The sequence below is a fragment of the Prosopis cineraria genome, unplaced genomic scaffold (genome assembly GCF_029017545.1).
Source record: "Prosopis cineraria cultivar Desert tree isolate PC_DT_omini unplaced genomic scaffold, ASM2901754v1 PC9, whole genome shotgun sequence".
NCBI lineage: Eukaryota > Viridiplantae > Streptophyta > Magnoliopsida > Fabales > Fabaceae > Prosopis > Prosopis cineraria.
This window is the reverse complement of record NW_026555340.1, coordinates 10,017,776-10,032,510: the sequence shown is the minus strand read 5'-3', so window position 1 is coordinate 10,032,510 and position 14,735 is coordinate 10,017,776. Positions and strand designations below refer to the sequence as shown.

Below are 14,735 nucleotides of genomic sequence, written 5' to 3'. Positions count from 1 at the left end.
TAAATCAAATTACGTATCAGAATTTAAAGTATTAAAAGAAAATAAGACTATCACATTCAACCCAAACTCCAAAGCATGAAATTGAATAAATCAGTTTTTTTAGCTTTACAAACCATAATCCATTTTTATAAATAGATAAATGAGCAAATTAATTCTTGAACTTAATGTTCAATAGCACCATAAATCCTAAACTCAATAATTATGTAAATTATTCTCTCAACTTTTAAAAACAATGCAATATGATCTCTACCATTAAAAAATGTTAACTTTTAACCGTCAGCTAATCAAAAAATGATAGAAGAAATGATGGTAAGATCCATATTACACCATTTTAAAAAATTAAGAGAACAATTTGCATAATAAATAAATTCAGTATCTATCTACTTGACTAAAATTTTGAAGGGTAATATGCACATTTACACTTTATAAATTAATGGATAGATTCCATGGGACATTATGATTCCCCAATTTTTCAATACTTGTTTTTTTTCTCTTTTCTTTCATTAGCTTTTAGATAAAATAAAAAATATTGTTATCTTACAAAGATGAAATTATAAAGTCTTTCATTTTTTTACAATTTTCTTAAGAATAATAATAAATGCATAATTTTAGGTATTTTTCTTTTAGAATCATAAAAAAATATTAAATATCATCATAAAATATCAAAATTTCTTTTTTTTTTTTTTACAGATTCAATAATCAAAAAAGAATACTAATGTCAATCCTCAAAAATTAGACATGACTGACACAAAATATATGCACAATCATACATCCCTTAAGCCTTAATCAGGAAATTTTAATATAATATTTTAATTCATTTGAAATGGGATGAAAAATCATTATAACATTTTCATATAAACAAAATATTCTTAAATTTTTTGTAAAAATTTTAGTAGAATTTCAATTGAAAATATGACATCCTGAAACCTCTACAACAACCATATACAACCCAAATCAGAAATGCGAAGTTCTGCTCCTCCACAACAGATAGACAAATAAATTGCAGACAAGAATCCTATCTATGATTAATGTGGAGCACCTAATCATAATTTCAAAATATAACACATAATTAAACCTTTACATCAAAGGAAAGTATCCTCGAAAGGTCTCATCCCTTCAACAATGAGCCCCTCAGATATCAGCAGGAGGTAAATCATTAACAATACTATCTGAAACCAAAAATATTTTCAGTGAATAATGTCCCAACAATAAATAATTGAACATAAATAAAAGAAAAATTTGAAACAATTATGCAAGTTAAAGAGACAATGATTTTCATAAAAATTTAATAAATTTTGAAATAAAAGAGATTCTATATAACTTTAAACAAAATCTTGAACCATTAAATTTTCATATCAAATGTTACTATCATTTGCTTTCAAAGAAGCAAATAAATGAAATAAATAAAAATTAAATAAATTACTAATTAAAACAATGAGATATAAAATCACCAAATAATCAAATTCATATTTATAAAAACTTATTAGAATAATTAATAAACATGGACACATAATCCATGAGGGTAAATAATCAAACACGGCATATGCCACAAAACAAACGCGGACACACAATCCATCAAGGTAACTAACTAAACGTTGTCAAAGCCACGAAAATAGACGTGAATACACAGTCCACTAGGGTAATTCTGGCTAAATGTGGTCGAAGCCACGAAAACAAATGCGAGTGCATGACCCATGAACAACAAACATGAGAACAGAGCTCACGAAAATAAAACTAGCTAATCATTAACCATGACGTGCCAAGAGCTAATGGAGCTGTTGTTAGCAACTAGTGTTCTGTATAAAAGTACTCTCCAAATTCATTTTCAAATATGTGAGAAAGTTATCACTATTTAAATACAGTCTTCATTCTCAAAATTAAACTCGCATAAATAGCTTTAAACATCAAAACTTGCCAGAATAAAAATTCATAACTAATGTTCATGCTTGCATTTATTGAGAAACCAAAATTATCAAAGCTGATAAAAATAATTTCATCAATCTTGAAAGTATCCTTTGTAACGAAAAACACATACACATCTCATAATTCAAATATCTTTCAACATCTCTTTATAATTTTTCAAGATAAAAATAATTTAATTAATAAAGTATTAAATACGTAATATAATTATTATTAAATGATCTATGTAAAAAAAATCTTAAAAAAAGAATGTTAGTGATAAATTAATTGAGACGCTATTTACTTACCTGTAGAGTTTCTAAGTGTATAACTTACTTCCAAATTAATATTTTGGTGACAATGCTTGGCCCTTAAATTCCTAACATTCAAATAATATCATTGTCACTTCCTCAAACATGCTTTACCATCCAAAAATCTTTAATTCAAAATAACTTGGAGGAATAAAAAAAAAATCTTTACTTTTATCTTATTTGCTTTGCCACTATAAACCCAAAATGTCTCTTTTTCATACGCTTCATCGAACGTCCTTTTTACGCTCAATGATTACCATAAGACCAATTTTTTTCAAATCCCTTTCCAAATGTTTCTTATATTAGTACTTGAACTAATCGTACCTTCCAACTTTCGTTAAAAAGAATAATTATCTTTCAATTTATTTAATCAACAATATAATCATCATATATATCATGTCATTATGTAACAAGACCCCCTTAGTCATTTTATCGAATAACTTGTAGGCGTAAAACCTCAAACGATTACCAAGCTCTCTCCTTTTCCAATCTCCTTCCAGTAATTCCCATTATCAATACTCAGATTTAACAATCTTCCATTTCTTCAACATCAACCAATTTCATACCAAAAATTAAGTTAACTCAGAAAGCTCAGACACATAAATATCATCCTCAACCAACAACCAGAGAAAATATAAATAAAATAATTTGTGTGTGTGTGTACATATATATGCATTCCTTAGAATTAATTCCAGCTTGCCATCACATCCTCATCCACGCACCACGCTTGAACAGATAGGGAAAATCAATTTCAACAACAACCCAATCAACTTCGTTGACAGAACCAATAACTGAACAAGGGAAGAGAATCCGAATTTCTAGTCACCCATACACAAACACAGAGATCCCACGCAAGAAGAGAAGAGAAATTGAAGTGCCTCACCTCAGATCTCTACAACGCAGAAAGGATGGAGAAGTTCAGAGCTGTACAGGGGAGAGGGAGCCCGATCCAAACAGGTCGTACAACTGTCGGAAAAGGAAAATTCTGGTGCTTCTATGGTCACCGGCAGTGGACGGACAAGGACAAAGATGAAGGAAGAGGGATGCTTGAACACGCATATGTACACGAGCACAGCGGCACAGACAAACGACAACCAAGGGAAAAAACTCACAGCGAGACGCTACGGCAGCGGCGAACGGAGTTCCTTCACTTGTGGGCGGTGGGTTGATCGGCAGAGGAAGACAGAAATCAAGGGACAGAGGGCGAGGGTTTTGTGCGTTCTCTGCACGGTCCAGAGCAAAATCGAAGAAGAAAATGAAAGTACAGAACGCGTGCGAATCCCGTCCTCTTTTCTCTTTTTCTTTTGAGGGGTAAAATGGTACATTTATACGATCTGAGGCCAAAAAACAAAACTCCCCGGTAAACACAAAGAGGGTTCGAACTCATAATCAATCAAATAGTTCGATGGATAACACGAACTCCACTTGACGACCATTTCTTCTTGCTAAATCTACTCCAAACTTTATAAAACTATCATTAAATAACTTATCATAGATTTTATTTTATTATTTTTTTAAACAAAATTTCTAGGTTATTATAACTAATTAATAAATTAGAGCATTACAAGAGTGAGACACTAGATGTCCCATGCTTGATTTCTTATGTTAACTTTAATATGAATAAAAGTATTGTTATATTTTGTCATTTTCCCACGGGAGACATGTTTGTAATTTTAACATGATCCAGATAGCAATCTACAACTTTTTTCATGAGTATAGTTGTATGATTGTGTGAAAATTATATACCTTGTTCATATAAAAATTATGTAAAAGTACCCTACTCGTGAAAAATAACATATAACTGGTCCTAAATGTGTGGAAATTACATAAAAGTACCCAACACATATAGTGAACAACATGGGCATAAAAGAGTAAGCTAAGGTTGGAAAGTTGGAACACCCAAGTAGCCCCACATGGTTCTGTAGGTTAGCATTTCTTAAAGTAGCCAATAAATAAATGATAGAGAAGGACACGAAAGATCACTAAGTTGGATGCTTTACTTATGTGCTAATATAAAATATATCAGCTAAACTTAAAAACATTTAATATTCAAACTTAATTGTTGTCACATTCCACATAAACTTTTTCTTAATTTATTTACATTTTTTATGCCAATATGCTAATAATAATTTTTTTTCCCTTACAAATAAAGTTTCCAAAACAATTGCTAAATATTGCAGAAGTTTTGGAGTTATGGAACATAATAGGCAAGCCACTTCACTACAAACAACAACAACAACAATAACAATAATAATAATAATAATAATAGTAATAGTAATAGTAATAGTAAACAACAAAATTAGAAATAAAATTAAAGCTGAACTTTCGAGAACAATCTTGTTAATGTTCCATTTAAAAAATATAAGTTGGTTAGAATTAACAATATATAATTTTATAAAGCTAACTAATTTTAGCTTGCCACCTGCTAACCAAACCAATGATGTCCCCTTCGTTTAATATTTGAAGTTAATAACATGCCACGTATTTGGATTAAGAAAAAAAATTCTCAGCTGAAGTTAGCAAACAAAAGTTAGGATAAAAGTATGTGATTATAATATAATTTATATTTAGATACCTTTTTCTAAAAGTTAGTTTGACAAACTGAAATTTGTTTGCATGATTTGATCAAAACCTAGTTGAGATATATAATTACAAAAAACAGAGTAAATTTTATTTTACATATATATATATATATATATTTGTGATTAATTTGATAGAGAAAAATATTAAACTTTAAATTACTCTTTTTAAAAAAAGTAGAATAAAAATTTAAGATCAATTGATAAATTGAAAAAGTTAAATTTAAAAATGGTAGAATGAATTGATATATTACAAGATATTCAATTCTGAAAAGTTATAATAAATTGATATTGCAAAATATTAAATTCTAACTTTTTTAACAAATTGATAATATTATATAATTTGATCTCTAATTATAATTGAGAACACATAGTTATTATATGTTAACCTCATAAAAAAAAATCAAGTTTTTGAATACCAAATAATTCAAAATAACAATTTTTATATTCAAGACTATATTTTCATTATTTTACATAATATTTTGGGTCCCTCCTCTTCCCATTCTTAGCATTCTAGTTCTACCATTTTTCCCCCTTCGTCTCTCGTCATCTTTTGCAACAAAAAAAAAAAAAATCCCCACGCTGTTGCAACTGTAACAAAAAGCTTCTTGTTCTTCTAAAGCTTCATAATTTAGTCATGGTGGACTCTTGATGGCATCATTTTGATGACTTCCAAAATTTCACTAAATTTATTGGTATTTATAGTGCAATTGGTAGTGATTTCTTTAAATTTATTAGCAAAAATCTGATTACATAGATGATTATGTGTGAGAATTGACATGAAAATGTGATTAAAAATTAGTGAATCATTTCTAGCATTAATTTTGGGTTTTATACATCTAGGGAGTGTAACATCCTTAAATTTAATTTCCAGATTAAGTGACTTAACAAGATTAATTCGGCAAATTTAAGTGGAATTGGGTTAAAGGATGGTGGTTACAGTCTTAAGATTATGTTTGGAGTGGAGTTGGGTTACCTAGGCCTTGAAGGAGGAGGAAAATATGGAAGATTCATCCCTCTATAGTGTGCCACAACTCATACAATGTCCGCTACGACATAGAGACTAGATAACAAGAATGAACTTCGGCTTGAAAAACTTGAGCATGCATTAGTTCAGAAATTAGAAGAGGAAAAGGGAGAGAACGAAGAGAATGCCAAAAGCTATGCTAGGGTTTGAATTTCTAGAGGTCTAAAAGCATTTCAAAGCTTATTACAACTTGGGGTATGTCACCTATATCCTTTCTTTCCTTCCTCTTCCTTTTTAGTGAGAAGTTGATTTTCAAACTTATAGGGTTATGGCATTTGAATCTATTAAATGAAGTTAATGAGAGTTGTTTAAGTTGTTTAAATCTAACATTTATGATTTTAGGCATCCACTAGTGCAAAAATCATTTTTCACCACAATTAAAATGCATTTTTGGCGACGAAAGATGCTGTATAGTAGAAGATTCTATGATAGTAAATAGACATTTTTCACCACAGGTTAAAAAAAACTGTGGTGAAAGATACTATTTTTCGCCACAGGTCCCATCTGACCTGTGGCGAAAAACACAATGGTGAAAAATATCATTTTTCGCCACACGTGGGTTCGGACCTGTGGTGAAAGATCGCATCTTTTGCTATCTTTCACCAGAGGTCCAAACTCACTTGTGGCAAAAAAATTAGTTTAGAGATCATTTATGGCCACAGTTTTATCCACAAAATGTCGCCATAAATGACTTTTTACCACAGTTATTATAATAACTGTGGCCGTAAATACTATATTTCTTTTTACTTGTATACTTATATCTATATACATTTCTTACTTATAAAATCTGCATTAATTAAGAAACAGCAACTCTAGAGACCAACACAAATATATCTAGAGAACACATATGAACTAAATTTACATTACCAATATAAAATATCTAGAAAGTTTTTACTCTAATCCTGTTAATTCTAAGAAAAAATTAGACCACAAATTGCGTATATGTCTCAACTCTTGTTTAGAATATGGATCTAAATTTTAGAAGTGCTGCAAATTCAACAATATACGCATGAATGATAACTCAAGTATATGGAAAACTTTATAATTATAAATCATTATTTACAAATTATTACCTGATCAAATGAGTGAACAATACCTTGAGTGATGATTTCATACATAAAAATCATCACATAATAACTGCATTCTACACTTCCTGGTTGTTAAGGACACTATAAAGAAAATAGAAATAATTAAATTCATTAAATCAATATTATAATCTTCATTCTAATTAAGGAATAAATTTGAAATAGTTACTTGCATTGGTACAAACTTGATTCATTTTTTTCTTTGTCAACCATTCCTGCTGATTTCCAATACGTCACTAAAGATCTACTTATCAAATATACACACTTAGAAAATATTAAATATATATTATTAATAACACAAAATAGAATTATTTGAAAACTTACAATTCAATCAAAGACTTCATGTCATCGCTTACTTTCCTTTTCAGTGAACAAAACCAGTATATAATATTTTCATATAGGCAAATGACAGGAAGCATCTAATGATGACTACAATATATTAATTTATATTAATATCACATCATTAAGCAATTGTTTTTTATAAATTGAGCGATGAATTTAAAATTTGATACCTCTCAATAATTGGTAAAAACTAGCATCTCTTCTTTTGCTTACACATAGTCTTTCCAATATAAGAATCTCTTTGATTCACTTTGCTAATGGAGGTTAAAAGTGGAGATAAGAATCCATAATTCTCATCGACACCAAGTTCAGTGCATATCTTGTGGAAGTACGTTTGATAATTAGACATATGTTAGCAATAAAATAAAAATATAAAATATTAATTTAGAAATAAAAATGAATATTTACATGATAAAAACTTGAATTATTGACAAGTCTAACCACTCAAAAATAATGAGGTCACTAATATCTTTTCTGGAAACTTTAAAAGTAATAGGCTTCCCAACAATCTTTTTATTTATGTTTATTTCATTAGAAAATTCATTCATGTCAACCACCACTAAAGCCAATCCTTTCAACTCATCTTGCATTGGTTGGGGATTGGAATCCAAAGATTCTTTTGATTGTAGGAGTTCCTATAATTAATATATAATAAAAATTAGAAATACCTATGTTATTAATTAAAAAATAAAAAATTGTAACATTTTCATACCTCTTCGGTAACTTGTCGGACTATTTTTTCAACCAAATAATGAAATTATATTGAGTTTGTCCTATTGTTTTCACCTCCTTAAGAGGAAATAGTATAGGAGCATTAGTATCCATAACCTCTTTAACCATTACCTTTACTTGGTTATGTTATGTATGTTGGTGGTGGACTGTAGTTGCATTGTTACACCTTTCCATATGCAACTACTCATTTGTCATGATCCTTCACATAAAATATGCATGGCATTCCTTGATCTGATAGGTTAAGATCACACACTGGATCTGTACCACTACCATAATTCGATGTTTGTTGTGGTTGCATTTGCAAATTACTAATCATTGATTGCATTTCCATCATCATGCTTGACTTGCATTTTGCTATCATCATTTGCACTTACTGGATTGGTAATAGATTAGAAGGTGAATGTCCAAAATATTGTCTTATACCTATACCTTTTGGAACCCCCCAACACAGCCAGGGTGCTCTTCACTCCCTAAGGCCGTGGTCAATATGTCCTTTCTACCAGTAGACACAAAGGTCCTCTCGGATGATGCTTCTGTAAGAGCATCTTGGAACATGCAAGCAAGTAGAAATCAATGTAAGTAATAAATTTCAATTATATGATTAAGATATTGACTATAAAAATACTTACAATTTTCTTAGCTACTTCTCTAGCCTCCGAGGAAATAAACTCTCCCTTTTTATTCATCCATCCTCTCTTCCATGCTTGAGTACGATTAACAGGAGATGGAGGAGAAACGTCTTCAATATTATCAACTCCCACTGCTTGTCTTTTAGCTTCCCACTTCTCTTAATTCATTATATCATAAACATATGCATACCCTCCTTGAGACATAGTATGGTTGTATAGATTTTTCTTTCAACGCTATTGACCTTTTTGAATTTTTTCCTATTAACAAATAATGAAAAGCATTTGTTAAAAATAAATCTTCACTGACACTAAATAAATTACATATTCTTCCTTTACTTACTAAAAACTTGGGATCATGTCTACTATGAACAAATTTTATCTACATGTCATAATTAATGAATGGATATTTCTCCCAAGGTTTTTCCGTGTTGGCATTATTGTCACTATCATTATTTTCATTGCCATTCTTAGGAAAGATATATTTTCTAGTATGCTTGGACTTAAAGTCCCTCCATTAGTCTCCAGCATACTTTAACCACTTGTCCTTTAAAAATGGAGTTTCCTTGATGTCATAAGTAATCTACAAAATAATACATATCAATAATAAATTTAGTAACAACATATATTTCAAAATAAAAAATAGATGTAATGCATAGCAATAGGAAATACCAGTATAGATTTCCAAACATCATTTCTGTCACTTTCATTGACATCATCCCACTCTTTCTCTAAGATGCTGATTTTTTGACATGCTACCAAACCCACAAAACTCTTAAAGATGTTTCCTTTTTTCTTATCAATTGGTTGGCTATTGTCATTAAAATCAAGATGAATTTTTTCATGAATTTGGGCCAACTTTATAAGTCATGTGGCCCCTCTTGTACCTCTTTTAGAATTTTTTTTTGTCAATGATGGGATTCTCCATATTTTTCCTAAAACAAATAAAATAAATAAGGTCAGTAGCAAAAAATATAATAAATTTAAATTAATGTAAAATGAAAGTATAAAAAAAAATCAAATGAATCAAAAAGATCCTATTATATTCTATTACCATTATAAAAATATTTTATTTCTCCCATAAACCTTCATCATGATTAGTTCTAACATCATATACATCGTCTTTATCTTCCACATCCAATAGGGGCGAGGTTGGCACAAAAGGAGGAATCTCTTCAATATCAAAACTTGTTTCATCATTCTCACCATGAGTAAGGAGGCCTTTTCCTAATAGAACCATGGATAACCTCTTATCATTTGGATCAGTGACATGAAAAACTTGTTTTGCATGAGTTGCCATTATAAAGGGCTCATCCTTATGTTTTGCTTTATTATGATCCACTAAAGTAAAACCCAACTTGTCTTCTTGAACACCATTCTTAATATCAATCCATCTACACTTGAAAATAAGCATCTTAAATTTAAAGTAGTCAACTTCCCATATCTCTTCAATGACCTTAAAATATGACAAGGATGCCAATATTGGATTTTTGTCTTTTGCACTAGAAAAATGAGTTGCTTCAGCTACTACCATTACCCCACTATTTTGTATAGTGCTATTATTATCCTGTATTTTTATATAAAATGAATATCTGTTAATGTCATATGCACTTTAAGTAGTAACATCAAAGCTAGGCCCACTAGCTAACCATCTTATTGCTTCTGAAACATTAGACTTCTTATGATCCTCCTTTACCTTTGCCCTAAACCATAGTGAAAAATGTTTGTTGTGCTCACTTAGCAACCATTTATCAGCCTTTTTAGGATACTAATCTCTTAATTCCTTTTTGTGCACATTCTAATAATCTTGAACATCATTAGTGTTATTCAAGATGTACAAATGTGCTTGTTTCATTTCTTCATGAGTCATGCGCTTTACTTTCATGCCTTGTGGTCCTTACTCTTCAACTCTTATTCCCTCATGGCAAGATTTGGGAACATCGATAGATTTGACTTCAGATAGGTATTCAATACAAAACTTGACAACCTCCTCAGTAACATATCTTTCAATAATAGAGGCTTCCGGATGATGGGGATTCTTCATATAGCCTTTAAAAATTTTTATGTATCGCTCAAATGGATACATCCAACGTAGATAGACAGGGCCGTAAAACTTTACCTCCCTCACCAAATGTACAATTAAATGTACCATGATGTCAAAAAAGGAAGGAACAAAATACATTTCTAACTGACACAAGGTAATGACAACATCATTTTGCAACTCATCTAATTTCTCAGGATTAATGACTTTATTGCAAATTGTGTTGAAGAAGACACATAGTCTAATAATTTATTTTCTCACCTTTTCCTCTAATGTGTCTTGAATGGCTACTGGTAACAATTGTTACATTAGTACATGGCAATCGTGAGACTTCAAACTAACTAATTTTAAATCTTTCATTGATATAAGGTTCTTGACATTTGAAGAATATCCTTGTGCATTTTAAAACCACATAGATACTCACAAAAACTTCTTTTCTCTCTTTTAGACAAAGTATGAGGAGCTGGGCTCATGTAAGTCTTCTTTCCTTCTACTCTTGGACCCAAGTTTGTTTGTATTCCTATGTCAAGTAAGTCTACTCTTGCTTTGACTCTATCCTTGGTCTTCCCCTTTATATCTAACAATGTTTCAATGAGACTGTCACATATATTTTTTCCACATGCATCACATCAATATTGTGCTTCCTTTTTCTGGCTCTTACTAAATACCACATTGATGTCTTTGACCCGTTCGTATACCAAGCTTGCAGTTGATGGCTTTAGAGCTTCATCATACTCTTGATAGCCATTGAATGATTTCTTCTACCTGCGATAAGGATGGTCTCGTCTCAGGAATCTTTAGTGACCAAGATAGATTATCTTCTTCCTATGTTTTAGTTGTTGATGGGATATGTTTTTTTCATAGATAGGGCATGCTTTATGCCCCTTCACACTATATCCAGACAAGTTTCCATATGTAGAAAAATCATTTATTGTACAAAAAATCATAGCTCATAACTTGAAAGACTCATTCCAATATGAATCAAACACATCCATACCTACCTCCCACATCAACTTCAAATCTTCAATCAATGGTGCCTTGGTTGTTTAGGGCCTAAAATCATCAAAGATAGTATGATATATTTGGCATTTCATGCACAACCATGGAGAAAGATTATAAATCACTAACAGAATAGGCCATGAGCTATGTTAACTGATAAGACTGCCATAAGGATTCATGCCATCTGTACACAATCCAAGCCTGAGATTTCTAGGCTCATTGCCAAATTTAGGAAATAATTGATTAATTCCTTTCCATTATGGAGAATCAGCTAGATGTCGGAGCGTACCATCAATTTTTCTCTCATCAGCATGCCTCATTTAGATTAGCGAACAAGCGCTTAAACCTCGATATTATAGGAAGATACCATAATACCTTCACTGGAGGCCTCTTAGTAATGGAATCATCACTACCGTCTATCTCTTTTACTTTGTAACGTGATGCCCTGCAAAAATGGACATACATCCAACACTTCAAAATCATTTTTGTATAATATGCAATCATTAGGGCAAGCATGTATCTTTTGGTACCCTAAACCTATTGAACATAATATTTTTTTAGCTTCATAGTAACTATTCGAAAGTGTGTTATCCTCTGGAAGCATCTCTTTCGACAATTTAAGCAACTCTGTGAAACTCTTATTGCTCCACCCATATCTGGCTTTCAAATTGAACAATTTCAACACTGCTGTTAGTCGTGTATATTTTGTACACCCTGAATACAAAGGAGTTTCTGAATCATTACACAAGCTATCATATTTGTGCACCTTTTCAATAGCTTCAATGCCAATGTCACATAACATATCCTCTATTTGATCATCAAAATCCATATCATCATTTTCAACTTGTGGTATACTATGTCTTCTAGATTCACCATGCAATGCCCACTATTTGTATGTTTTGTAGAACTCAAAACAAATTAGGTGATCCTTAATCTCTATAGGACTTCATCGCAACCCATTCAAGTACTTAACACAAGGGCAATAGAACAATCCTTTATTATTAAGAACATTGTTCTTTGCAAATTGCAAAAATTGATCTACCCCTTTCTCATATTCATCACTTGTTCGCAAAGCATCTATCCAACTACAGTTCATCATTACCTATTTCAAAAAAGCAAGATCTTATCCAACTACGGCATCATAATAATTTATAAAGCAAGATCTTTGAAGCACTAAATCCTTCAATTCTATCAATTTAACATTACTAAAATGCCAGTTTCAACAAATTTCAACCAATATCAATTATTCAACTTCAAATTAATTATACTAAACATAAAGAAATTAATATCATGGAAATTTAAAAAAAAAATTCGATAGCACAACAAGTTATAAATTGAGATTTCTTGGGCACTAAACCCTCAATTTGATAAATTTAAGTAAATCATGATTGGTATTTTGATAATTATCAACTCTAATCAAAATCAATAGTATAATTTATGATAATGGGGTTCACAATTCATCCCAACAAACAAACTTAAAAAGAAATTAATTATACTAAACATAAAGAAATTAATATTGTGGAAATTAAAAAAAAATCAGTACCATAACAACTTATAAATTGAGATTTCCCGGGCACCAAACCCTCAATTTGATTGATTTAAGTAAATTTTAATTGACATTTTAATAATTATCAACTCTAATCAATAATCAATAGTATAATTCTTTGAAGAAAAAAAATTAAAAAGAAAAAACTTAAAAAGTAAGAAGAGGCGAGGTGTAATCAACAAACAAACTAATTAAGTAATAATTAATAATTATTAACAATCAAAATTTATCCCAACAAATAAACTTAAAAAGAAAAAAAATAGTAAGAAAAAGAGATAAAAAAAAAGAAAAAAATTAGAAGCTAAAAATAATTAAGTAAAAAAATAGCAAAAAAATTGCTAAAAAAAACCTTGGTGCGGCGGAGAGGCGATCTGTCAGAAATGCAGCTGGAGGCGAGCTAGGGGCAATGATTTGGAAGAGACAATCGTTGGGGCAGCGGCAGCTGGAAACCCACAGGCAACGCTGGGGAAGAGGCAGAGCTAAGGGAAATGAGTTGAGGGACGATGGTAGCAATGACAACGTAGGGGAAGGGATAGAGCTAAGGGAAACAAGCTATGAGATGAAAGCAGCCGACAATGTGTTGGAGAAGATGAAGAGCTGGGAGGAAAATGCATAAAGAATAAGGTATGTCTAAATTTCAGACATATTAACGTCTGAAATTCAGACATACATTCAGCGACATGCACGAGGGCGCCTGTCATCGAAGATGTCTGAATTTCAGATATATTAATATGTCTAAAATTTAGACATACCTTTGGCGATAGGCCCCCTCGCGCCTGTTGCCGAAGGTGTTCTAATATTAATGTGTCCGAATTTCAGACACTTTTAGAAATTTCAAAATGTCTAAAATTCAGACATTTAGCTTTAGTAAGGCTGTCCAAATTCAAACAATTTGAATTCAAAATGTCTTAATTCAGACATAAATAAGTAAATTATTTATTAAAAAATTTAATTTTAATAAATTAAAATAAAATTTAGTAATTAATAATCTAATTCTAATAAATTATGTTCATTTAGTATTTCTTATTTTAGGTAAATTAATTTGTCTTAAATGTTACTTTATTAATAAAAAATAATTAAGATTATAATTAATAATTTAATTTATTATAGTTATTTTTCAAATTGATTACATTTATGTAATAAACAACTGAGTAATAATTTACTTTAACTAATTAATTAAATTAAATTATTTAATTTTTTAAAATATTTCTCATAATAATTTATGGCGACAGTTAGTCTTAGGATTGTGGCTATAAATGGAATACTTTAAGCATTTAATTATAAAAAAACCACTTATTCATATATTGCCATAGGTTTTTGACAAACTATGGGGAAAAATGTGTCGTTAAAATTCTATTTTGCACTAGTGATCCATGAGCTTGGGCTCATAATGGTGGTCATAAGGCCATAAATAAATGTGATTGTTGGAAAGTGATGACAGCCATTAATGGTCCTAAATGAGTTTATTGAGGTTGGTTGGAGTTGTTGGAAGTTAATATACTTAATGAGTGTGAGTATTTATGAGTGGTCGAGGAGTTGGGATTGATA

General features: G+C 30.5%; 1 long non-coding RNA gene across 1 annotated transcript; it reads right to left on the bottom strand.

The window, feature by feature from the left end:
- Window positions 1-928: 928 nt before the first annotated feature.
- On the bottom strand, window positions 929-3,847 carry LOC129320826 (uncharacterized). The gene is made up of 2 exons (XR_008595836.1): window positions 3,094-3,847; window positions 929-1,169 (listed from the first exon to the last, which is right to left on the bottom strand). It is a non-coding gene; the product is annotated as an uncharacterized LOC129320826 (long non-coding RNA).
- Window positions 3,848-14,735: the final 10,888 nt, after the last annotated feature.